This window comes from Oryx dammah, unplaced genomic scaffold, assembly GCF_014754425.2.
Source record: "Oryx dammah isolate SB20612 unplaced genomic scaffold, SCBI_Odam_1.1 HiC_scaffold_16, whole genome shotgun sequence".
NCBI classification, from domain to species: domain Eukaryota; kingdom Metazoa; phylum Chordata; class Mammalia; order Artiodactyla; family Bovidae; genus Oryx; species Oryx dammah.
This window is the reverse complement of record NW_024070200.1, coordinates 26,126,375-26,151,625: the sequence shown is the minus strand read 5'-3', so window position 1 is coordinate 26,151,625 and position 25,251 is coordinate 26,126,375. Positions and strand designations below refer to the sequence as shown.

Here is a 25,251-nt window from a genome sequence, read left to right as displayed (position 1 = left end):
GGAGGAGGAGGAGGAGGCCGGGGGCGGGGAGCGCGGAGCTCGCGCCAGGCCCGGACCGTGTCGCGGAGGGGCTTGTCTCCGCGCGGAGCCGCTAGGCCGGGCCGGGCGGAGAGAGGCGCGCGGCCGCCTCCCCGCCGCCCGGGCTGCCGCCCCCAGCCTCGTCAACTTGTGGGTCTCCTGCTTTTGCCCTCTGTTCTCCTCCACTGCCCTCCTATTCACTCTCTTCTTCCACACCCTCCTCACCCCCTCACCCCCGACGAAAAAAAGAAGAAAACCCTTCAGTCCCAATGAGCCAGCCAACAGCGAGATCCAAAATGTGCCAACACTTGGAACCATCTCTGTCCCGTTAGTTACTGTTTGCGGATCTGTGTTTTAAAAAGTTCCAGGGGAGAACTGCATATCCAGGCAGGGAGCTCAGCCGAGCATGTCTGTTTGAAGTTAGTTACACCGAAGCCAAAAGGGAAAGGGAGTTTGTCTTCACAGTTTCCTTAACTGTCCTACGTGAGTGGCATTGTTAGCTTTCAGAGTCACTAAGCACCCCTCCGCCCCACGTGGTTTTCCCCTCCTGCTGTCCACCCAGCCTACTTTGTTTGGACTCCTATTTGCTATTAATTGGCAGCGTTAATGACATTAATTGCATATAGCATATTGGTTTGAGCAAAGTGAATCTCTCTCTCTGTCTCAGAAGAGGAAATGCTCAGTAGGAAGTATGAAATGTTACCTATTGATTCCCGAGGAAAACAAATGCGGTTAGATGTGTCCATTCCCCCCGCCCCCGGCCCCCATCCAGCGATGTTTACTTTCCTCACAGGCTTAAGTGAACTTGAAAAGATGAGGGAAGTCCATAGTAGCAAGATTTAATTGTTTTGACATGGACATTTTTATTTTTGATACAACATAGCATTAACCTGTAGTTTCCATCGAGTTGTTAAGGAGATATTTAAACAAGCTATTCCCTTAGAAAGCTTCACTTGCACTATTGCTTATTTCCTTTATTCAGTAGGGACGGCAGAATTGTCAAGATTAAGGAAATAATTTCAAGTAGATACGTAAGAGACTCATTCTAAACTCTAGCTAATTTCTATATAAATCATGTACCTGGGAGTAAATCATACACAGCTCAGCTTTTAAAGATGTTAAAGATGGTTAGCATTAACTACCTGACAACTCATAAAGCTAAAACGAACATTTAGTCTTAAGTGTTTTATGAGAATTCACATATTAAGTGCTTTACTTTTGTAGGTAGAAAAATTGCTTTTCAGAGCGTTTGTGCAAAGCTTTTAATAATTCGTATTTAACATGGTGATGAATACTTTTCGAAGTCAAAAGTTTATAATTGATTTCCTCCCTTCTTTCCTTTTCTTTGCCTCCTTCTTCCCCAGTTCTCTGGTAGTAAATGTATTTACTGGGATGACCCCAGTAATCTCTCCAGCAGAGGCCTATTTGTGTGCCATTTTGGGAATTTCTCTGAGATAGGAATCTTGAAGATAGAATTAATTTCTAGAGGAAACTTCATAGCCTGTGCATGAGCGCGTTCTTTATCACCTGTCTCCATTTGGCATTCGAAGAAGGTAAATCAAAGTGCGCGATTTGTTATTCTGCTCCACTTGAGAGCTGAACTAAATAACACTTGGTCTGAAATTCTGATTGAAGTTGTAGGAGGATATACTGTATTTAATTTAATGCCCTTTAATAGCATCTTCTTGTTCAGCTCGGATGCTGTCATTTTAAAGGTTGGATCTGAGAAGGTTTAACCTGTAGGGAGAGGGAGGAGTACTAAGGAGGTAGGGGCAGAAGGAGTGACGATACAGAGGAAAGGAAGAAAGGAGTTATAAACTAAATGTTTCAAACAGTAATAACCACAAACTTGGCCCGTTGTCCAAACAGTTGTTTTATGCCCCGAGGGTTCACTTTGTTATTAGGGTTTAAAATGCTCTTAACACTTTAAGTGTAAACATTACACATGTTCCTTGATTTGGTTTTGTAATGAGAAGTGGGAAATCAGACGGTTGGTTCAGGAGGGGGTGTTTTTCATAGTTACTTGCTCAACTAAGTAGTCATTTCACCCTTATGTGGACTTTGTGCCTGGAACTTGTTGGTTAGCAGTGTGATTTCTCTGTAATGGTTGAACAGAAATATGTTTACAAAAGATGGTTTTCTGTGGACATGCATTAAGTGACCTCCTCCCATTTACTTAAAACATGGTTTCCAAATCATTGATTTCTTAAAGGCTTTTATGGACACTATCTCTATTGTTTTTCACATATACCAGTATCAAAACTTGTAGAGAAAAAAAAAAATCTTTTGAATTGTCTTCTTGTTTAGAAACTCTGACCTGAGTTTAATAATACAGTACAAAAGTCATTTCCTCCTAATAATGTTTACAGAGTAAATTTTGGGAAAAGAAGTTTTTTCTTGATAATGTCTTATGTTATTATTTAGTTATCCTTAAATTCCTCTGACTCATACACGCAGAAAGTGTCTCTTTGGAGCCTGAAATAACAAGTTGAAAACCTTGTGTATTAAAACTCCTTTGATTAAAAACAAAACCAAACAAACAAACAAAAAACTCCAGTAGGCTGCAAATTATATAGTACTACCACAGAGTTTTTCCAGTACGTGGATGTAAAACCAAGAAAATTAGACAGAAGTGTCAAGCATGTGATACGCCCATGCTGGTTTGCAAAGCATATTCCAGTAGCACAGGGCTTTTGGTTTAAAAAGTAAAGGTGGTGGTGGAGACTTTTTTGGAGGCATTTATTTCTACAATGTAAGCTTAAACACAGAATGATAAATGATGATATGCGTTGTCTAACACTTGCTTATATATAAATAGCTCCACAAGATTGCTTAAATGATAATCGAAAATATGAAATAGGATGGCCTTCATATCACAAGGCCAAGGGTCTACAAATGGAAAAACTGAAATAATGAAATATTTCCAAGGCAACAGACTGTCAACAAGAACTGTAATGCATGGGCATATCACAGAACCACCGGAGAGGATATTAGATTGTATAGCTCAGGAGCCAGGAGTTATAAAGACCTTTATTATGTAGGACCCTCCCACATTACAGCATCCTTTCCTATTTCCAATTTCTGATTTATAAATTGAGAGACACATAGCTACTTCAAATCTGTAATATGCCTGTTACTAGATTTGATTTGTTATGAGCAAACTCGAATCCAACATTATTGGATGCTTTTGGTTAAAAAAAAAAAGTTACATGAGGTTTTTTTTTTTTTTAAAGCACCTAGTGGTATTATGAATAAAGTTTTAGTCCCTGTGGTCTTTAAAAATATTCTTAAGAATAAGACTTTTATATTTGACTGAAAGTTGTGGGAAATTAAGATCTTGTTCAGCAATGAGTTGGTAAGAATTATATTGCAATTTAAATTTGATGTACAAATTGGAACAGCCTGGTATTTTTGGCAATATGAAGTTTGAATTTTCCCCCAAATTCTTCTATACAGTTGTTGCTCCTACCTGCAATAGATCTGTATTATGGGAATGCCAGAATTTCTATAAACCTCTCAACTCTTTTGCTCTGGCCCAGATCTTAGTTTGGGATCCACTGGCATGTTAAAATTGCATCTGTTTGAATTGGGATCTGGTGTCCAGGGTCCCCTGCTCTGTGGTGTGGTTTTCTATGACAAGGGGTTTCTATACTGTACATGCTTTTGTAAAGCAGTACTTTTTCTTTTTTTTTTTGAGGGGGGAAGATTTAGGCAGTGTAGCTTTTATTGAGTTATTTTTTAAGCTGTTGAGCTTTATATTTTGTAGGGTATTTGCAGGGGCTATGTCACAGAGATATCTAAATCACTTCTGATAATTTTTTTTCTAATAAATTTCCTTAAGTACTTTACTATTAATAATGACCCTTAGATAGTCTGTTTTTGTTTTCTTCTTTTTCCTGCGATTCCAGTGTTCCCCTTTCCTATGCAGAATGCCACTCACTAAATTTAAAGAAAATTAAACACACGTGAGAGCAGAGCTAGCCCCTCCCCTGTTATGTTCACATGGCTACTTTTTCTGTATTATAGCATTCATCTCTTGAATTAATTAAAAAAAATTCTGCATGGCTCTTGGCTTAGAATTTAATTTCAAGTGTTTTATCAACATTTCCTAATTGCATACAATGGATAAGGCTGATACCTAGTGGAAGGATTAGGTTGTTAAAATTTTTAGTTGTTCACGTGATTAAATATTAATTTAAAAATTTAAATGTTTCCAAAGTTGTACACAATGGAATATGTAAAACTTTGAATATTGAAATCTGTACTATGACTAGCTAAGAACTTCCCAAATTTATGGGAAAATTCAGTTATGTTTGCTTTGCATTTAATGATGTTAGTGTTTTTATAGTAAATAGTGCCTGTTTTCTTTCTTACTTTTTCCCTCATTGGGCAGTGTAATAAACCAACTGTAACTGAATGGTATTTTTACTGCCCTGGGCCCCATTAATGTCAATAGGATGTTTGCACTAATAAGTTCGATAGAACCTTACATAGAATAGTTTGCAGTGATTTAGTAAAAATGTAGTGCATAAACAGGGCATGGCTTAGTAAGAGGAAAGTGGCTGCTACTATAGCTGAAATTACTAGGGCAGTGACAAGATTAAACAGCACTTGAAGTTGTCTGTATACATGTCTGAAGCATAATGTTTTGGTGAATTAATTGGCATACCTGTGGTCTCGTGTACAAAATCATGAGAGGCAAGATGAGAATCGCACATTGCCATTGTCCAAACTGCTTGTGGGCCTCGACTATAATTATTGATTGGTTTGTTCATTTAGCTTTATTTATTGAACCTCTGCAATGGACCGTCCTGACTTGTGCTGGAGATAGTAGTGAATAATACACCCTGTAAGAACAGTTGCTTTAGTTATAGACTTGTCCATATATTGGATATGTGGAATATTATCAAGGGCCAGAAAACACCCTTTTCTGGAAGAGTAGAAAGTAGAGAATTCACGGACCTGTAAAAAAGGCTCCTTATCTCCTTTGACTTCTGTTAGCTTAGTGTTCTGGGGGGACAGGTATTCCGCTTGTAAAATATTGTAAGGACTGTAAAATAATTAGAGGTTCTTAGGGGAAAGAAAGAAAAGATGTTATATAATGTAAATGAATTAATAGCAAAAAATTTTAAAAGATCTTTGGGATTTTAAAATGAAAATGATCACATATGATAATAAAGATTTATTGGATATTACGTTTCAAAGCCCTTTGCAACAAATATTAAATATTTCCTAGTAATTTTCTCATTGGTTTCCCCACTGCCTTACAAGGGAAGTGCTAATATCCCCATTTATGGATGAGAAAACAGAGGCATATTGTTCCCAAAGAAGGTGGTAGAGTAGAGATTGAAATCAGGTTTGTCTCTGTAGAAATGTAGTACCTTAACTGCAATGTGGAGGGGCCCTGCATTTTTCAAATTTTCCAGAGTCAGGGATTTCTGAGCCCATGCCAGAGAGCTCTGATGGCAGAAAGACTGTGTGTGCCGAGTAGTGAACTAGATCTCTGCCTCTTGGTGTTTCATCACATGTTTGGAGAAGTTCAGAAAAACGGTGTTTATAAAGTGAGAGAAAGAATCAATGAATTGTTCTCAGTCTACCCATTAACATTCCAGTAGTTTTGTGGGCAAGCTCCACAGCTATTTGGGCTTCCCTTCTGGCTCAGCTGGTAAAGAGTCCGCCTGCAATGTGGGAGACCTGGGTTCGATCCCTGGGTTGGGAAGATCCCCTGGAGAAGGGAAAGGCTACCCACTCCAATATTCTGGCCTGGAAAATTCCATGGACTGTATAGTTCATGGGGTTGCAAAGAGTCAGACATGACTGAGCAACTTTCACTTCCTTCCTTCCACAGCTATCTCATATTTCGGGGCAGACTTTTCACTGAATGACTTCTGAAGAATCAGTTTGCCATATACATAGGCCTCTTTGGTCTTAGACTGTGAAGTATTCATGGACCTTTTCTACTCCTGTTATTCTTGCCTCAGACTGTGTCACAGTTTAATCTAAAGACTACAGCCGAGACTTTTATTTTGGGATAGTTTTGCCACTGAATGCATAATACACTTTACTGCCTGTGTTTCTGTATATTCTTTTGAGATATATAAGGGTTTGTGGAAGTTGGCCTGTTGCCAAATTACCTGGCATTAAAATAATGACAGCAAGCATTTATATAGTACTGTGTACCAGGTACTGTTCTAAGGGCTTTACATATATTAATTAACTCATTTAATTAAAAACATGTTTAAAAATGGACCACAGTAAATACATAAGTGATAAGTTATCATTTAGCTCCCCCCACTTTCTTCCTGGATGTTCACACACTTGTGACATTCAAAAAGGAAAGTCTTGATATCGTTTTAATTTCTCTAATGCAGGGTGTGGGGGAGATCACAGGGGTTGGTCTGGTATGTAACATTTCTTTGATAAAAGCTATACTTTTGGAAAGGGCTTCCCTAGTGGCTCAGTGGTAAAGAATCTGCCTGCCAATGCAGGAGACATGGGTTCAATTCCTGGGTCAGGAATGTTCCCTGGAGAAGGAAATGGCAACACACCTCAGTATTCTTGCCTGAGAAATCCTATGGACAGAGGACCCTGGTGGGCTACAGGCCATGGGATCACAAAAGAATTGGACACAACTTAGTGACTGAAGATTATGAAACTTCGTAACATCTGACTCTAATCACTGCTCCTTGTAAAACATATGCTAGATGTGAGGTAGTAGACAAGCATACCACATTTATCTTCCTGTTTTTAGATGCAATACTGTCAACCAAATAGCTACTTCAAAAAAAGAATAAAATATAGGAATTTCAGGGCTTGAAAGGACTAGATAAGCAGTGCTTGAGTATTTGTGGTTGAAAGAGCTGAGTATTTTACTTATGTAACTTAAACATTCACTTTCACGTTAAGAAAATTTCTTGTTTACATAAAGGATAGGTTGACTTGTGAGATGTTGGAAAGGACTCATTTAGAGAAATGTTTTGCTAAAATATTGAAGATTAAAAGCAACAGACAGTAGGAAGTATAAATGAAAAGTAGGCTACAAAATTTAAAGCAGCATTCAAGTTATCTTAAAATAAATTATATCACCAACTCAATGAACATGAATTTGAGCCAACTCTTGGAGAGTGAAGGACTGGAAAGCCTGGTGTGCTGCAGTCCATGGGGGCACAGAGAGTTAGCCGCGACTTAGTGACTGAACAACATTATTTTATTATCATCAGTATACCAATGCAGTGTTAAAGGGCTCTGACTCTGGTACGGAGGTTGTCTATAACATTAAAACTTAAATATATATCACATATTTTGGAAAGTAGTGCCACATAGCATTTTAAGAATACCTTATGGACTCACAGGTCATTTCAGTAATTTCTTATCTGATAAACTGGGGCTTTTCTCATTTATAAGATTAATACAAATAATTTTATTATAAAGAAAAGTTTAATATTGGATTAAGGGTCATCTTTAATGAATATAGCTGAAATCAATCCCCTCCACCAACTGTGAATTTTCTTTTCTGCTATTGTAACACTGCAGAAAAGGGCACTAGTTCTAAAAACTTCGTGCAGAAGAAGCACTTTACTCAGAAAGACTGCAGTGTTTTGGTAGGAGCAAGTGGAATGATTGAAACTGTTTTCAGAACCCCTCTCTCTGGTCCTTGAAAATGGAGGCATCAGTGAATAAGGATATTTTGGTAGCTAATATGTATTGTACTAATTGAAATTATTACAAATAATTATACAATACACAAATAATTACACAAATTACACAAACAAATTTCTTGAAATATTTTTCTTAAAAACATATCCATTCTATTCACGTATATGAATGGGATGACATTTATTTATTGTAGATTTCACTATGTTTGTATACATGATTTATATATAAGCCAAATATATATATGTGTGTGTGTGTGTCTGTGTATAAATTTACAATGTAACATATATGAAATATAAACCAGTATACGAAGTTTGTGTATATCTACCTAAAATGGGAAAATGTTACAAAGATATCTTAAACATATTATAAATGTCTTACTTTAGATCAAGTTAAATTTAAATATATGCAGAGGATTTGTGACTTTTTGTTTTCCTAACGCTTTAAGGAAAAGTAGGCTCATCATTTATTTTTTTTGCACATTTTTATTGTTCTGTGTAAATGTAATTTGTTAATCCTGTGAAATTTGTCATAGATAAATTTGCTTGGATTATCTTGTCACCACCGTATCTGCATTCTTTTGTTCATTGCTTATTCATAATTTAACAGTCTGGCAGTGAGCCTTTTTGGGATGCTCACAAAAGATATATGACCTCTACCAGCTGCTACTATAACCTGCAGAATGCACAGCAAGACATTAGAAACGTGAGGATTCCTCTACTGATTAAAGTGCTCTTCATTTAAACAGTCTGTTCATAAGAATCTCAGGAATCTCTTGCTACCAGCAGTTTTGATTTTTTTTCTTCCTAACAAAAATTAGTTCTAACAATCGAATCTTCATTTGGTATGATTTTTTCCCATTATCCAAAGGAAGTTAATTCCTTGAGTACTGTTTCTTCTTTATCACGAAATACTTCAGTGTTTTATATTTGGGGCTATGAAAGGTATTCAGAAATGGTTTTATCGGACAAGAAAAAACAGAGTGGCATGAATATCTCACATCCTAATCTTAGAAGAAATGGTTGGATTTTCGAATCCAAGCACTTTATAGTTTCTACTGTAAATACCCCATATTATGTAGTATGTGGTAGATATTAAAAATAGAATGCAACTTGAAGTGTAACTGCATCTTTAGGTTTTCATTATTCTGAATTAGTTTCACATATGAATTTGTTCTCATCCCCCCGCCCCCACCTCTCTCAAGAAATCAGTAGGTCAGTTTATGAGTAATGGCTAGTTTTGCCTCTCTTCTGTGCAGGCATATGATTACGGCTCAGAATAATTCATTGCTAATCCATGCAGTATTGGTTCATCTCCATCACTCTGTTCTGTGATTAGAGCCTCAGGCCTGCTGCCTTGCTCTCCACCCTGATTTTCTTTAACTGCAACCCTTGTTTTAATATAGTTCTGTAGTCACCACTCTCCCATTCAGCCCTCTCCATTCCTCATATATATCGATTGCAGTAGATTAATATTTATTTGAAGCTATTTTTCAGACTTTGTGAAAAATGTATTCATTTCTTACTGTGAATCTTCATCTAAAGGGAGGAGAAGAGGGAAGATGTAGGATTCAGGTATGCAAGTCTTCTTATAGAATAAAGCTACTGCTTTTCCAGTCTTGATTCTTTGCTTTGGTCAATGTTGATCCTTTATACACAAAGCCGGAAGTTTAGTTTCCTTAAAAAAAAAATTAGGCAGATTAAGCTACAGTGTTGACAGTTTCTCTCTACTTTGTAACAGTTCTAAAATGGCTTTCTGTATTTTCGAAGTATACACTGCAGTCAGTACAATCACCACAGTATACATTGATCAGCTTGCATTGAATATTTTCAGACAGGGACACAAAGCTATCATTTTTGTTAACATCAGAATTTGCCAATTTTACCAGAAGGTCATCTAACAGATTTTTAAAAGACTTTGTTTCAGATCTCAGTAGTCCTGTGTTCCTTTTAATAATTACTTTCGTCTCATTGTAGCCGTGTGTTTGAAAGTGTAGGTCAATGAGGATGATTGCATTCAGAATTTCATGATCTGTGTAGTGGAACAAATTGAAAGCAAAGCCTGTATCAGTCACTGTGAAGGGAGGGTTAATTGTTACCGCTTCTCAAGCCTCTGGACAGATAAACCAGTAATGAAATACTTATTGCTCTGATATGTGAATGCTAAAGGATGAAACAATGGAAACAGGAGCAGTCTTCAGAGATAACCAAAGAGGCAAAGAAAAACGAATAAACTGGATGAAAGTACAGAACTGTGTACTGCAGTAACTCTCTTAAAAGTAATATTGTTTTTAGCCTCCTACCCATCTTTTTTCTGACAGGTTAGGGCAGAATCATATATCAGGTTGCTAAAGCCAAATAAGAATATAAATGGAAAACTCTGTTTAAAAAAAGTGTAATCCTGTGCTTTACATGAAGTCTGTATATTTTACTAAAGTAATAGGTTTCTCTTTTAAAAAATTAGCAATGTTGCATATATTAAATATTATACATGAATAAATGGTTTAAATTCTAAAATATTTTAAAGGATTGCTTTGTCTTTGAAGGGATTTTAGAGTTATTGGCCCATTGTAGACCAAAATATTGAGGAAATAGTGAAATACATAAGGAAATAGTAAAATGAGAATTAGTGTTACAAAGAAATCATCAGATAAAAATAAATACATTTAACCATTTCTTCCATATGAACTTAACATTTAAACATCTGGTAGTTACTTATATGTTGAAATGTATGCAAAAATATTTAGCCAAATTGAAGTCTTAGGCCCATGACAATCATCTCAACACAGTGGGTAGTTCTGAAAATTAATGAGAATGATAATACTGTAAAGACTGTTCCAGAGTTTGCCCAAATTCATTATCTAAGACTCTTGTTAAGAACATCTCAAAGAATTTTAACCAGGAAAATATATTAATGGTTCAAAAGCATTTCAAAACCTTGAATTATAAAAGTATAATGGAATTATATATGCAAGAGTTATAGTTAGCAACAGAGATAGCAGAAGGTATTATGAAGGCATGTTATCCCATAACCTATACTGCTATAGGACATGGATTCATCCGTAGGGTTTAATCTCATACATTCTTTTTGGTTTTTAGGACAAGAAATTGGGATCATTTAAAAAATTAAATAGAGGAATTCCTTGGTGGTCTAGTAGTTAGGACTCTCTGCTTTCACTGCCAATGGCCCAGGTTCAATCCCTGGTTGAGGAACTAAGATCCCACAAGCCACACAGCGTGGCCAAAAAAAAAAAAGAAAAAAAAGTAAAAATAAAATAAAAAGGGTTTCTTCCTACTAATACAGGGAAGCTTATAGCTATAATTTAAGTATATCTTTTAGCAGTCACTTATTTGATGCAAACAACTACTAACAAGATAGAAAATTCTTAGCAAAAAAGAAAGAGCTGTGTCATACCTTTGTATTTATCTTCAGAATGTTAAGAATTTCCAAAGGCCCTTTTCTGCGAGGTATTGATGTGGCTGCATAGCAGCTTAAACAAATGACTTGGGACATAGCCCTTTTAATGACAGTAGCACCATCCTCTAGCTGATGTGATTTTGTATATTGTAAAAGATAACTATAAGAGGGATTCTATAACATCCCTAGACTAGGATATTTAAACTGCTATTCAGATATGCTAGGGTGCAAGTCAGTTAGAGAGTCCTGAAAGTCAAGCTATACCAAGGAATGTCAGATTTTGTGTACAATAGAGGGCAGGCAAAAAGCAAGAAGTGTTCCATTCAGTTCAGTTCAGTTGCTCAGTCATGTGCGACTTTTTGTGACCCCATGGACTGCAGCATGGCAGCCTTCCCTGTCCATCACCCACTCCCAGAACCTACTCAAACTCACGTCCCTCGAGTCGGTGATGCCATCCAACCGTCTCATCCTCTGTCGTCCCTTTCTCCTCCTGCCTTCAATCTTTCCCAGCATCAGGGTCAGTTCTTCATATCAGGTGGCCAAAGTATTAGAGTTTCAGCTTCAGCATCAGTCCTTCCAATGAATATTCAGGACTGATCTCCTTTAGGATGGACTGGTTGGATCTCCTTGCAGTCCAAGAGTCTTCTCCAACACCACAGTTCAAAAGCATCAATTCTTCGGTTTTCAGCTTTCTTTATAGTCCAACTCTCACATCCACACATGACTACTGGGAAAACCATAGCTTTGACTAGATGGACCTTTGTTGGCTAAGTAATGTCTCTGCTTTTTAATATGACAGGTTGGTCATAGCTTTTCTTCCAAGGAGTAAGCGTCTTTTAATTTCCTGGCTGCAATCACCATCTGCAGTGATTTTCGAGCCCCCAAAATAAAGTCTCTCACTGTTTCCATTTTTTCCCCATCTATTTGCCATGAAATTATGGGCCCAGATGCCATGATCTTAGTTTTCTGCATGTTGAGTTTTAAACCAACTTTTTCACTCTCCTCTTTCACATGCATCAAGAGGCTCTTTAGTTCTTCTTCACTTTCTGCCATAAGGGTAGTGTCATCTGCATATCTGAAGTTATTGATATTTCCCCCAGCAATTTTGATTCCAGCTTGTGCTTCATCTGGCCTGACATTTTGCATGATATACTCTGCATGTAAGGTAAATAATAATCAGGGTGACAATATACAGCCTTAATGTACTCCTTTCCCAATTTGGAACCAGTCTGTTGTTCCTTGTCCAGTTCTAATTGTTGCTTCTTGACCTACATACAGATTTTTCAGGAGGCAGGTAATGTGGTCTGGTATTCAGATCTCTTTCAGAATTTTCCACAGTTTGTTGTGATCCACACAGTCAAAGGCTTTGGCGTAGTCAATAAAACAGGAGTAGAAGTTTTTCTGAAATTCTTTTGCTTTTTTGATGATCCAGTGAATGGTGGCAACTTGATCCCTGGTTTCTCTGCCTTTTCTAAATCCAGCTTGAACATCTGGAAGTTCACGGTTCACGTACTGTTGAAGACTGGCTTGGAGAATATTGAGTATTACTTTGCTAATGTGTGAGATGAATGCAATTGTGTCGTAGTTTGAACATTCTTTGGCATTGTCCTTCTTTGGGATTGTAATGCAAACTGACCTTTTCCAGGCCTCTGGCCACTGCTCAGTTTTCCAGATTTGCTGGCATATTGAGTGTTAACACTTTCACAGCTTCATCTTTTAGGATTTGCAATAACTCAACTAGAATTCCATCACATTCTCTAGCTTTGTTTGTAGAGATGCTTCCTAAAGCCCACTTGATTTTGCATTCCACGATGTCTGGCTCGAGGTGAGGGATAATAAACATATACTTAAGACAGGAGCCCATGGATATATCGAGATTGTCAGGGCAATACTTTATGAATTACCATCGGCCACTTGCTTGTTGTATTCTAGTTGAATAGCAGCTAATGGTGTAAGTCTTGGTGACCGGTGTCAGTCTTTTGTTATATTTGTAGGAAGTTCTGTTTTATGTAGTTTTTTCATTTGTATATTGAGTTGCTAACATTTCCTTCCTGCTATAAAATTATGTGACTACATGATTTAAATAACATGAATATATGATACAAAATAATGAACTGAAGTTATGTGAATTTTTATTCTGATGGTGTTAATATTTACATATATTCCTTATTTATAAAACTGTTAAATTAAAAATTTCAGATCAAATGTGATGCTTGCCAAGCAGGTTTCAATCACTAAAATATAGGATACCTAAGTATTTTTCTTCTATGAAAACATCTTTTAAAAGAAACTCTTATTACAAGACTGTCCAGAGGGGCATTGCAGAGGAAGCAATAAGCTGTATTAAGTTATATTTTAAAGTGACATATTATGCACATGACTGAGTGTAATGCTGAAGGAAAACTCTGGAAGTGTTCAGTGATAAATACATTTGTTGGTTAAATTCAATCAAGACAGTAGAACAACTCTGGAAATATTTCAAAACCAGATAATATACCCCAAAGAAAGAAGTTAATATAATATTTGATGGACAGGCCAGTGCTTAGGGGAATAACTAACCCCTGAAAATGTTGTGTGTTCCTAAAACATTTATAAAAGAATAAATTTCTGTAGTGAGTTAACAGCAACAATTATTTATTTATTTTTAACCTTGTTTTTGAAAGGAGCTTCCTTCTAATTCTTCTTCTTTACTTGTAAATTTAAACTGGTTTCGTGTTTTTGGAGTATACAGGAAATCCTAAAGGAAATCAACCTAAATATTCATTGAAAGGACTGCTTCTGAGCTGAAGCTCCAATATTTTAGACACTTGATGCTAGGAGCCAACTGATTGGAAAAGGCCCTGATGCTGGGAGGGATTGAGGGCAAAAAGGAAAAGGCAGCAGCAGAGGATGAGATGATTGGATGACATCACTGACTCAGTTCAGTTCAGCGGCTCATTCTTGTCCGACTCGGTGCGACCCCATGGACTGCAGCACACCAGGCCTCCCTGTCCATCACCAACTCTCAGAGCTTACTCAAATGCATGTCCATTGAGTTGGGGATGCCATCCAACCATCTCATCCTCTGTCGTCCCCTTCTCCTTCTACCTTCAATCTTTCCCAGCATCAGGGTCTTTTCAAATGAGTCAGTTCTTCGCATCAGGTGGCCAAAGTATTGGAGTTTCAGCTTCAGCATCAGTTCATCCAATGAATATTCAGGACTGATTTCCTTTAGGATCGACTGGTTGGATCTCCTTGCAGTCCAAGGGACTCTCAAGAGTCTTCTCTTAACACCGCAGTTCAAAAGCATCAATTCTTTGGTGCTCAGCTTTCTTTATAGTCCAACTGTCACATTCATACATGACTACTGGAAAAACCATAGCTTTGACTAGATGGACCTTTGTCAGCAAAGTAATGTCTCTGCTTTTTAATATGCTGTTTAGGTTGGTCATAACTTTCCTTCCAAGGAGTAAGCATCTTTTAATTTCATGGCTGCAGTCACCATCTGCAGTGATTTTGGAGCCAACCCCCAAATAAAGTCTCTCTCTGTTTCCATGTTCCCCCCATCTATTTGCCGTGAAGTGATGGGACCACATGCCGTGATCTGTTTTCTGCATGTTGAGTTTTAAACCAACTTTTTCACTCTCCTCTTTCACTTTCATCATGAGGCTCTTAAGTTCCTCTTCACTTTCTGCCATAAGGGTGGTATCATCTGCACACAGGATTGAAATAACTCAACTGGAATTCCATCACCTCCTCTAGCTTTGTTTGTAGTGATGCTTCCTAAGCCCCACTTGACTTCACATTCCAGGATGTCTGGCTCTAGGTGAGTGATCACACCATTGTGGTTATCTGGTCATGAAGATCTTTTTTGTATTGTTCTTCTGTGTATTCTTGCCATCTCTTATCTTCTGCTTCTGTTAGGTCCATACCATTTCTATCCTTTTTTGTGCCCATCTTTGCACAAAATGTTCCCTTGGTATCTCTACGTTTCTTAAGAGATCTGTAGTCTTTCCCATTCTATTATTTTCCTCTGTTTCTTTGCATTGATCACTAAGGAAAGCTTTCTTATCTCTCCTTGTTGTATCTCCAACTCAGTGGACATGAATTTCTTATCTCTCCTTTCTATTGCTATCACTGACTCAGTGGACATGAATTTGAGCTAACTCTGGGAGATAGTGAAAGACAGGAAAGCCTGGCATGCCTCAGTCCATGGTATTGCAAAAAGTTGTACATGACTTAGTGACTGTATACACACACACACATATACACATACATACATACATAGGGTGTGTGTGCATGCTCAGTCTCTCATTCTGACTCTGCAGCCCTGTGGACTGTAGCCTGCCAGGGTCCTCTGTCCATGGAATTTTCCAGGCAAGTCATACTGTAGTGGGTTTCCATTTCCTATTCTAGGGAATCTTCTTGATCCAGGGATCGAACTCATGTCTCCTATATTGGCAGGTGGTTCTTTACCACTGTGCCACTTGGGAAGCCTGTTCGTAGGGTAGACAGATTTATTAATAAATATTTATGATTGGATGAGATTTCTTGCTCCTGATAGACTGACTTTAAAATTTTTTAAATTTAATATGTTACAAATATATTTTTTGTTCCATATGTTGTCTATATGGAACAAATATATGTTTGTTTTGTTGTTGTATTATTGTTTGGCCAGGCAGCATTTGAGATCTTAGTTTCCCAGTGAGGTATCATTGGAAACATGGAGTCTTAATCCCTGGACCACTAGGGAAATCCCTAGATTAATGAGTTTTTAAGTACATGTATCATGTATGGCAAAACCAATACAGAATTGTAAAGTAAAATAAAAAATAAATAAATTAAAAATAAATAATAAATAAATACATGTATCAGTCACTTATTTATTGTTTTCTTAGAACATTTCCAATTAATGTTATTAATAGATACCATAAGAAGATAACTTTTTAAAGATAATATAAATTAATATAGATTATCCAAACATGTATTCTATATATTATCTACAGAGTAAGAGTACTTTATCTCCTTAGGGTATTATGCTTTTCAGTGATAATTTAATACCACTGATCAAAATATTTTTCCTAAAAGTACTCTGTACTTCAAGAGACAATTTTCTATTTTTCTGCTATGTAAACACTTAAGAAAAAAGTATGGTATGGTGTAAACTGGACTTCTGTAACTCCAGTTTCTCCCTCTTTACTCATCAGAGACCTTTTCTCAAAGCTGATTTTAGCTAGGTATTAGGAGATTCCTAATAGCTAGGTAAGGAGAACTGACTCATTGGAAAAGACTCTGATGCTGGGAAAGACTGAAGGCAGGAGAAGAAGGGGACGGCAGAGGATGAGATGGTGGGATGGCATCACCAACTCGATGGACATGAGTTTGAGCAAGCTCCAGAAGTTGGTGATAGAGAAGTCTGGTGTGCAGCAGTCCATGGGTTTGCAAAGAGTTGGTCATGAATGAGCTGAACTGATTAGGAGACAATCTGATTAGAACAATTTATAGTTAGGAGTAAAGCTTATTTTCATTTTTTAAAAGGAAGCAATACTAATAAACAAGTCTTTAATTGGTAGAACACAGAGAATCTTTCATGTTCTTGCCTGTCTCTCCACACCACACATATTTACCCCTCTAAGAGATATGTCGGTCAACACTTTGAAATATCTCTTCTGAAACTTTAGCAGCATCTCATCGTGACATTGTTTTAGAAATAATGTTAATTTTCTCACATTATTGAGTGTAAAAATGGAAATGTCATAAGCTGAGTTAAATGCACGCGGTATACACATTTTCCTTGCTAACCATTTTTTTTTTCTTTTCTAATTAAAAGTCTCTCACTATGGTATAGAGCTAGTACAAAGAGAAGAGATTTAGAATTGAGTGGTAGGCTGTGATACCAAGGTTGCAAGTGTCCACTTAGTGCTGAAATAGAATTTAAACGGGGAATTTATAGATGGCTATAGTGTTCTTTGTAGAAAGGAATCTGCAGCAGGTGTTTAGATTTGGGTTGAACCAAACTATAACAGACTCAACAAGATCCATCCCATCCCCACTTCTTCTCAAGTTCATTTTACTAAGTCTTGCTCCAAGGGCAGATGTTACCGTCTAGCTATATTTTGCTGTCATTCACTTGAAAGCAGATTTAGTCTATACACGGTCACAAAAACTTTTGATAGACTCTGATTGAGTGTGAACTCTCCTAACTTAGGCAGGAATTTTTAACCCATGGTCCATCAGTGTTATACCAGTATGTGAATGGGCTTCAGGGGATCCAAGAAATGGCATATTTATACATTTTCACCAGTTACTCAAGGGAGTATATTTATCCTGAAAATCTGTGTCAAGAATTTTGAAGAGCCTGATACTTTATCCTACGTGCAAGCTAATAAGTTCACCTGCTGCAGTTTAATGGATACTGGTAGAAGATGCAAGACCTTTGATTCAGAGATGAAGAAAAGTTAAGTTTAATACAGCATTAGCAATTGCCGGGGTATCAGCATGTAATTCTCTGAGCCCCAATTCCTATAGGATGGTGCAAAGAGGACTAGATAATATCTGCACACACAATAGCTTGTGTTACAAGAACTTAGGGACTCTAAATCTTTTAGAGATGTATTCTTTTTCCTCAGAGGGAGAAACATTAGCTCTATCTTCCAGAGCCATTCTCTACACAAGCAAACTTCAGTGGACAGTTTGGAGCAAAGGATAGTTAGTACCTTGCCTGCAAGATGCTCAGAAATGCAAGAGACTCATGGAAACTTGTCTCTCATTGATCTGAATCACTGTTGTGGGGATTATTATAGATGAGAGGATCTAGAGCTGAAATAGTCCTATAGAGATTCTTGGAGCTTAATGCAAAATGAAGTCAGCTATTTGGACAGAAAGTGACCAAGGTTTCAAGTATGTAATCTTTCCAAAATGATATGTGATGCAGAATCTTAGTCTTAATCATGATTCAGTAGTGGACAGATCCTTATGATGTTAATGTTTTCACATTCTAATATATTACATCATGGCAGGTATCTATCCTATTTTTAAGCTTGCTCTCTTCCTGATTTGTTCTATTTATCCATACATTTTAACTTCCCAAGGGTTCACTTTGTGCCTTTGCTGTATATTATTTAAGCTTTTCCATCACTCAGTAAGATGTGTTTGGCAATATCTTCACTTTACAGGTAAGGTCATAGTTAGTAAGGATTTGAAACTAGACTCAAACCTGTTTGTGTTGAGTTAGTATAGAGTAGAAATGACATCCTGATACTAGCTTCCTTCTGTCTCCTTTAGAGTTATTTTCTGTTTTCAATCTTTATTCTGGGGCTTTTCTATTAATGCTATTAATTCTATCTGATTAATGCTATAGGTCCCATCTTCTATATTGCCTTTAACACATTCCATTGGCTTATAGGTGCTGAGTCTTCTTGCATCCTGAAATTTTACAAAATCATAACCTTTCTTATCTTCTGATTTCATCGTTAACTCTCTCTATAAAGCTAATGATTACAATTGCAAAATAAACAGATCATCAAAACTTGCTGATCACACCTAGCATTATGCTGAAGTATTACATTAAAGATTATTATGAGGAGATTATGATATTGTTTAGCAAGTTACAGTCTACAGTTCTTTTTCCCACATAGTTTTTACAACAATCACAAGTGGACAGATTTCCATTTTGTGAGTTATGGTGGCATGGGTTATAATACATTCCTGTCTTTTGCATAGCATGGCACTTTTGAATATACCTTAATTTAATGATGTGTCGCACTTGAAAGTCTTGGTTAAAATAACTTGTGCATGTATGTTCCGTTGCCAAGTCACATCCTACTCTTTGCAACCCCATGGACTGTAGCCTGCCAAGGTTCTCTGTTCGTGGGGTTTTCCAGACAATACTTGGAGTGGGTTGCCATTTCCTCCTCCAGGGTATCTTCCCAACCCAAGAATCGAATCTGTGTCTCCTGCATTGGCAGGTGAATTCTTTAACCACCGGTAAGCCCCAAATAACCTGTGGTTTATAGTCAAGTCAGATTCAACTATAAATTTGGTGTTTGCCTCCTGTCAATGCCCAATCACTTGGCGTGTTGTTTTCCCCTTTTCTAGTCTTTTAGCCCAATTTTTATCCCAATAGAATTTACAGATACCATTCTAATATAGTTTAATGCAAATTCATTATCAGAACACGGCCTGATAGCTAATACACTGAGACCCAAATATCCTCTGTTGGGTGCATTCCCTAATTATTTTCTGCATGGGGATGTTTATATAAATGACAAACAAGTGTCTGTAGATAGTGCTGAAATATCAAACTGGAAAGTGCTCTTGAAGAGGTGACAGTGGGACATGGAAATTGTCTATCAACAGATGCGTGAACAGATCATAGTTCGTTAGTAGAATCTATCATTAAAATTCTACGTGTCCATATCCAGGGTAGAGGACTGTTAACCAAAGTAATGGATGATAAAGAAATGTTATAGTTCTTCCAAGCTTGTTTTTCTAGAGATTGTGACCTCTTCGGAAGGGAAGAAATTAGTCTCCTTCATTTTGCATGCCCAATGGTGAAACACGTTCTTGGAACAGAGTTCCACTGGGAACACTGAATGAAGGGATGAATGAATTCCAGTTCTAGTTATACTTATTTTGTATTTATGTTTCATTAAAGAAATCCTCCATATCTGTCAGAAACCTACAACCACCCTTTGCATACCATGATAATGGCCACTGATCTAAAAAAAGAAATTTTGAGAGAAAATTAAGCATTTTATAAATCATTTTTTACAAATGCTTAGAAATTTCTAGTCTATTCTGGGTTTCAGAGCTGAATTCTTTACATTATTAAGAGTATACCCTTGTAATTCTACAGAGTATAGTCTTAGATTCAAGATGTGTCAGGACTCTCTATTAAGCAAGGAACCAAGAAAATCAATTAGAACCAAATATACCATTGATAGTGTCTTTACTTCCAAATGATAGCACCAAATGGATGAAATCTGGAACAGTGGAATATCTCCAATTAGAATCATATTAGACCTATTTTACAGTCAATTATAGTTCCATAAAATTTGAATTTCATTAATTCTGTATTTCACAAAATTGTACCTATAATAATTTAAGTTGATTAAGCCAAAATTTTAAAAAATTTAATCATGTAAAATACAAGAGATTACAAAGAGGCTGACATTTTTCTAGGGATCTTTAGAAGGACTGTTCATCCATCCCATGACTATGTGTACATAGTACCTATAACAACGATCTTTGCACAGAAAATCACATGTAAGCATACAATGAAAAACACTGATTAATTTTGCTTTTTGCCATGATTTATTAATAGTGGTGAAGATTGTTACTTTTATAAAAACCAGTAGAGGGATAAAATTTGGTAAACTTGGTTGAACTTAATATATATAAAGAAACAAAATAATTAATAACTCTGGGGAAAGAATGAATCAGTAGTTCAAATATACTAATTCCTTTCTGTCTTTACTCTGAACATTGTTCACTTTCTCCAAAGTTTATTATCTACTGTCACTGAATTTTGTCTTCAGTGGTGGTCAGGCATGGTCAAATATATTGATATATCTCAAATAATTTTAGGAATAAAATTTAACTAGAAATTTATTAATGTATGGTAAAGAGGCACATTTAATTCCCTGAACCCAAAGTAACGTCTGACACGTTGATATATATACATAAATACCTCTACACACACATATTCACACAGACTGTATGGATGGAAACAGAGCTCCCACCTGTAACACAGTTAGAAATTCTACTGTGTTAATAATAAGGACTGTTTAATGGGCAGAAGCTTTCTATTTGCGCAAGGAGACCACTGAGCTCCAGAAATGAGTATGACTGTGCATGGCTATTTGGTCTGGTGTCCCAGCGTGGTAATGACTGGATTTATTTTGTCCAGGTCTACTCTGGCTTCCCAACTCCAGGTGAAAATGTTCTTTTATATGTTCAGTATCGATTTAGAGAGACTGTTCTCTTTCTGAAAAACACAGGCCATCTCTGGACTGTGTTTTTCTACCTGGAAAATTTGAGCGACTGCACATATGTTGTACAGTTTTAATAATAATACATTAATAGTTACTGTTTATTGCATTATTCATGTGTCAGACACAGTGACAAGCTCTTTAGCATGTTATCTTAACTTTTTCAGCATTTGAGTTTGCTAATTTGTAACTCATGTTTGCTATCTTAAAATGTTGCTCACTATAAGCATTTATTTTCTATTCCAGGTATCTATTTTACATGTGTGTCATCTCTTAGAAATTATGAAAGCTGCAAAATTTCACTTTGTTTGACCCAGTCACTCTCTTACCCGTCTGTGTCTCAGTTTGGAGAATGTATACTTCTTGAATTTGGTGGCAAAATCAAAGTAAGCATTATGAACTTATGGAAGTTCTTATTTTCCTCTCAGTTTTATAGTTTAGGACATTTGTAGCCTAAATATAGAAGCTATCATTATCAAATCATTGCTGTTACACTCCTTGCTCCCTACCTCAATGCAGTACAGGAAAATTTCAGTGTAGCTTTTACACCTGGCTGCTGTTTCTATGCTCCTTTATCTCAGACTCACTCAGCATTTCTTTAAATATACTTCATCAGTTCCCTTAAAGTTGGACCTTTCCATTTTCAAGTGCAACCTAAAGTTTTGTTTTTCTTTTAGAAAAAAACCTGTGACCCCAATCTCTACTTTGATTTTTATTTCTTGTTATCCTTATAAATTCTTTAAAAGGAAAACCCTACTCTCCCCAAATAACTGAATGCTTCCAGAAGTTCTTTCTCACCCCATGAACTTACCAGGACTTTCAGGTTTTCCCAGCCAACTATAGTCCCCTTCCTTGAATAGCTCCACACTGGAGCTGACCTGCTACCAACAGACACTCTCAGTCTTTATCTCCATAATCTCTTGGCAGCATCGGATGCTTCTGATCACTCTTTCCTTTTTGTGACACTCTGGTCCCTTGACTTGCATGATGCCATGCATTTCTGGTATTCCTCCTAGCTCTCTGTTGTTCAGGGTTCTCGCCTCATTTTCTACTCCCTACAGGAGTCTACCATTCATTTCCATGGTTCATAAAAGCGAGTAAAGATGCTGACAACACCACACTTGCCTTTTGACCAGTGTCTCTCCTGATCTCTAAACCCATATACACAGTTGTCTGTTGACCATAGGCATTCATATGTCCACTGGGCGCTTTAAAATCAAGGGGACCCAAAATTTACTGTATAGTGTCTGCACATGGTATGTATCTTGTTCTGTCAGACTGTTGGCAAATACACTTCTGTTTGCTTTAACCGTTGAAATCTGGGCTATCTTTCTTATTTTTCTTTTGATATTCTGGTTTCTGGACACACTACTTATTTTGATAGATTCTTTACGTGTTTATTTGCCTTGATGTTTTTGTTTGTAAACTTTTGCATTGTTTCATATTCCCCAGAAACCACAAATTCTTTATATTTAGTCTGACTTTTGATAGAAGATACCTGGTGTTTAATAGGTGTGTATTTGCACACCTTAAGGGTAAATCAAATAAAGACTCCAAAGATGAATATTGACCTGGAGTAAGTTTGGACAATTGAAATAAGCTAAGCATTTGAAAGAACTGTGTTTACAATTATAGAAGTAAATACTTCACATACTATGATTGTAATGTCATTTTGTCATTTTAAGACTTGTTTCTTTTGAGAAATCTGCAGTTTGCATGAATTGTGTTCAAGTCTCTGGCAAACACAGACTTAATTATGACTGTGATAGCAGAGGAGGGGGTCCGTTCAGTGGGAGCCCCGAGAATGAGCACCTGGTGCTCAGTTGGGCATTGCCACTTTGTGTTGAAACCCCTGAGTATCTTCAGGTTTACAGAGGTGAACAGCTTATTCTCTGAATCCCTCAGGTAGTAAGTATGAATGTAGTACTGTTATGTACAGTCCATCTCATACCCCTTTGTGGAGTATGCTGACCGAAGTCAGGTAGCTTATGAAAAGCATCAGTTCAGTTCAGTTCATTTCAGTCGCTCAGTCGTGTCTGACTCTTTGTGGCCCCATGAATCGCAGCACGCCAGGCCTCCTTGTCCATCACCAACTCCCGGAGTTCACTCAAACTCGCGTCCATCGAGTTGGTGATGCCATCCAGCCATCTCATCCTCTGTTGTCCCCTTCTCCTCCTGCCCCCAATCCCTCCCAGCATCAGAGTCTTTCCCAATGAGTCAACTCTTCGCATGAGGTGGCCAAAGTACTGGAGGTGCAGCTTTAGTATCATTCCTTCCAAAGAAATCCCAGGGCTGATCTCCTTCAGAATGGACTGGCTGGATCTCCTTGCAGTCCAAGGGACTCTCAAGAGTCTTCTCCAACACCACAGTTCAAAAGCATCAGTTCTTCGGTGCTCAGCTTTCTTCACAATCCAACTCTCACATCCATACCTGACCACAGGAAAAACCATAGCCTTGACTAGACAGACCTTTGATGGCAAAGTAATGTCTCCGCTTTTCAGTATGCTATCTAGGTTGGTCATAACTTTCCTTCCAAGGAGTAAGCGTCTTTTAATTTCATGGCTGCAATCACCATCTGCAGTGATTTTGGAGCCCAAAAAATAAAGTCTGACCCTGTTTCCACTCTTTCCCCATCTATTTCCCATGAAGTGATGGGACCGGATGCCATGATCTTCGTTTTATGAATGTTGAGCTTTAAGCCAACTTTTTCACTCTCCTCTTTCACTTTCATCAAGAGGCTTTTTAGTTCCTCTTCACTTTCTGCCATAAGGGTGGTGTCATCTGCATATCTGAGGTTATTGCTCTTTCTCCCAGCAATCTTGATTCCAGCTTGTGTTTCTTCTAGTTCAGCGTTTCTCATGATGTACTCTGCATATAAGTTAAATAAGCAGGGTGACAATATACAGCCTTGACGTATTCCTTTTCCTATTTGGAACCAGTCTGTTGTTCCATGTCCAGTTCTAACTATTGCTTCCTGACCTGCATATAGGTTTTTCAAGAAGCAGGTCAGATGGTCTGGTATTCCCATCTCTCTCAGAATTCTCCACAGTTTCTTGTGATCCACACAGTCAAAGGCTTTGGCATAGTCAATAAAGCAGAAATAGATGTTTTTCTGGAACTCTCTTGCTTTTTCCATGATCCAGCGGATGTTGGCAATTTGATCTCTGGTTCCTCTGCCTTTTCTAAAACCAGCTTGAACATATGGAAGTTCACGGTTCACGTACCACTGAAGCGTGGCTTGGAGAATTTTGAGCATTTCTTTACTAGCGTGTGAGATGAGTGCAATTGCGCGGTAGTTTGAGCATTCTTTGGCATTGCCTTTCTTTGGGATTGGAATAAAAACTGACCTTTTCCAGTCCCGTGGCCACTGCTGAGTTTTCCAAATTTGCTGGCATATTGAGTGCAGCACTTTCACAGAATACCTCATGTCTAATGTTATATGTGATCCTTCATTTTCATTTTCTGTTATTTATGATTAATTGTTAATTAGGTAGAATCTGTAGCATTTCCTATCCTTCCAGATTTGTATCAGGGGGCTTTAGAAGAAAAGAGGATATTTGATTATAAGATAGTAATCAAACACATGGAAGAACTTTAAAATAGAAATTATGCAGGAGGGTTTCCTTACGTTTTCTACTTTCTGTATTTAAATAGATTCCCCCCCCCGACTTAAATATTCTTTTTTTAAAATTTTATTTATTTGGTTTATCTGTGGCTGTGTTGGGTCTTCATTGCTGTGTGTGAGCTTCCTCTAGTTGCGGCGAGCTGGGGCTGCCTTCTAGTTGTGATGTGTGGGCTTCTCCTTGGACTTCTCTGTTGTGGGGCACAGGCTCTAGGTCTTGTGGCCTTCAGTAGTTGCAGCTTTGAGGCGCTGGAACACAGGCTCAGTAGCTGTGGCACAGGGGCTTAGCTGTTCTTCAGCATGTGGGATCTTCTCAGACCAGGGGTCGAACCCATGTCCTTGGCATTGCAAGGTGGATTCTTAACCACTGGACCACCAGGGAGGGCCCCTGACTTAAATATTCTTTATAGTCATTAACTAACTCATGCAAGGAGTTTCGGAGAGAAGCAGAAAAAACAATGTTTATTACAGTAGCCATGGAGAAGCTGTGTATATTATATGATTATATCCTTGAATATGTCTTGGAACAGGACAAAAGTGAAAGTAAAATCCTGCATTAATATAAAAAGA

General features: G+C 37.5%; 1 protein-coding gene across 2 annotated transcripts in view; it reads left to right on the top strand.

Annotated features, from left to right (window-relative positions):
* Window positions 1-25,251, top strand: part of NPAS3 (neuronal PAS domain protein 3) — a 954,232-nt gene that overhangs the window by 4,868 nt on the left and 924,113 nt on the right. The gene's annotated exons all lie outside the window — the stretch shown is intronic.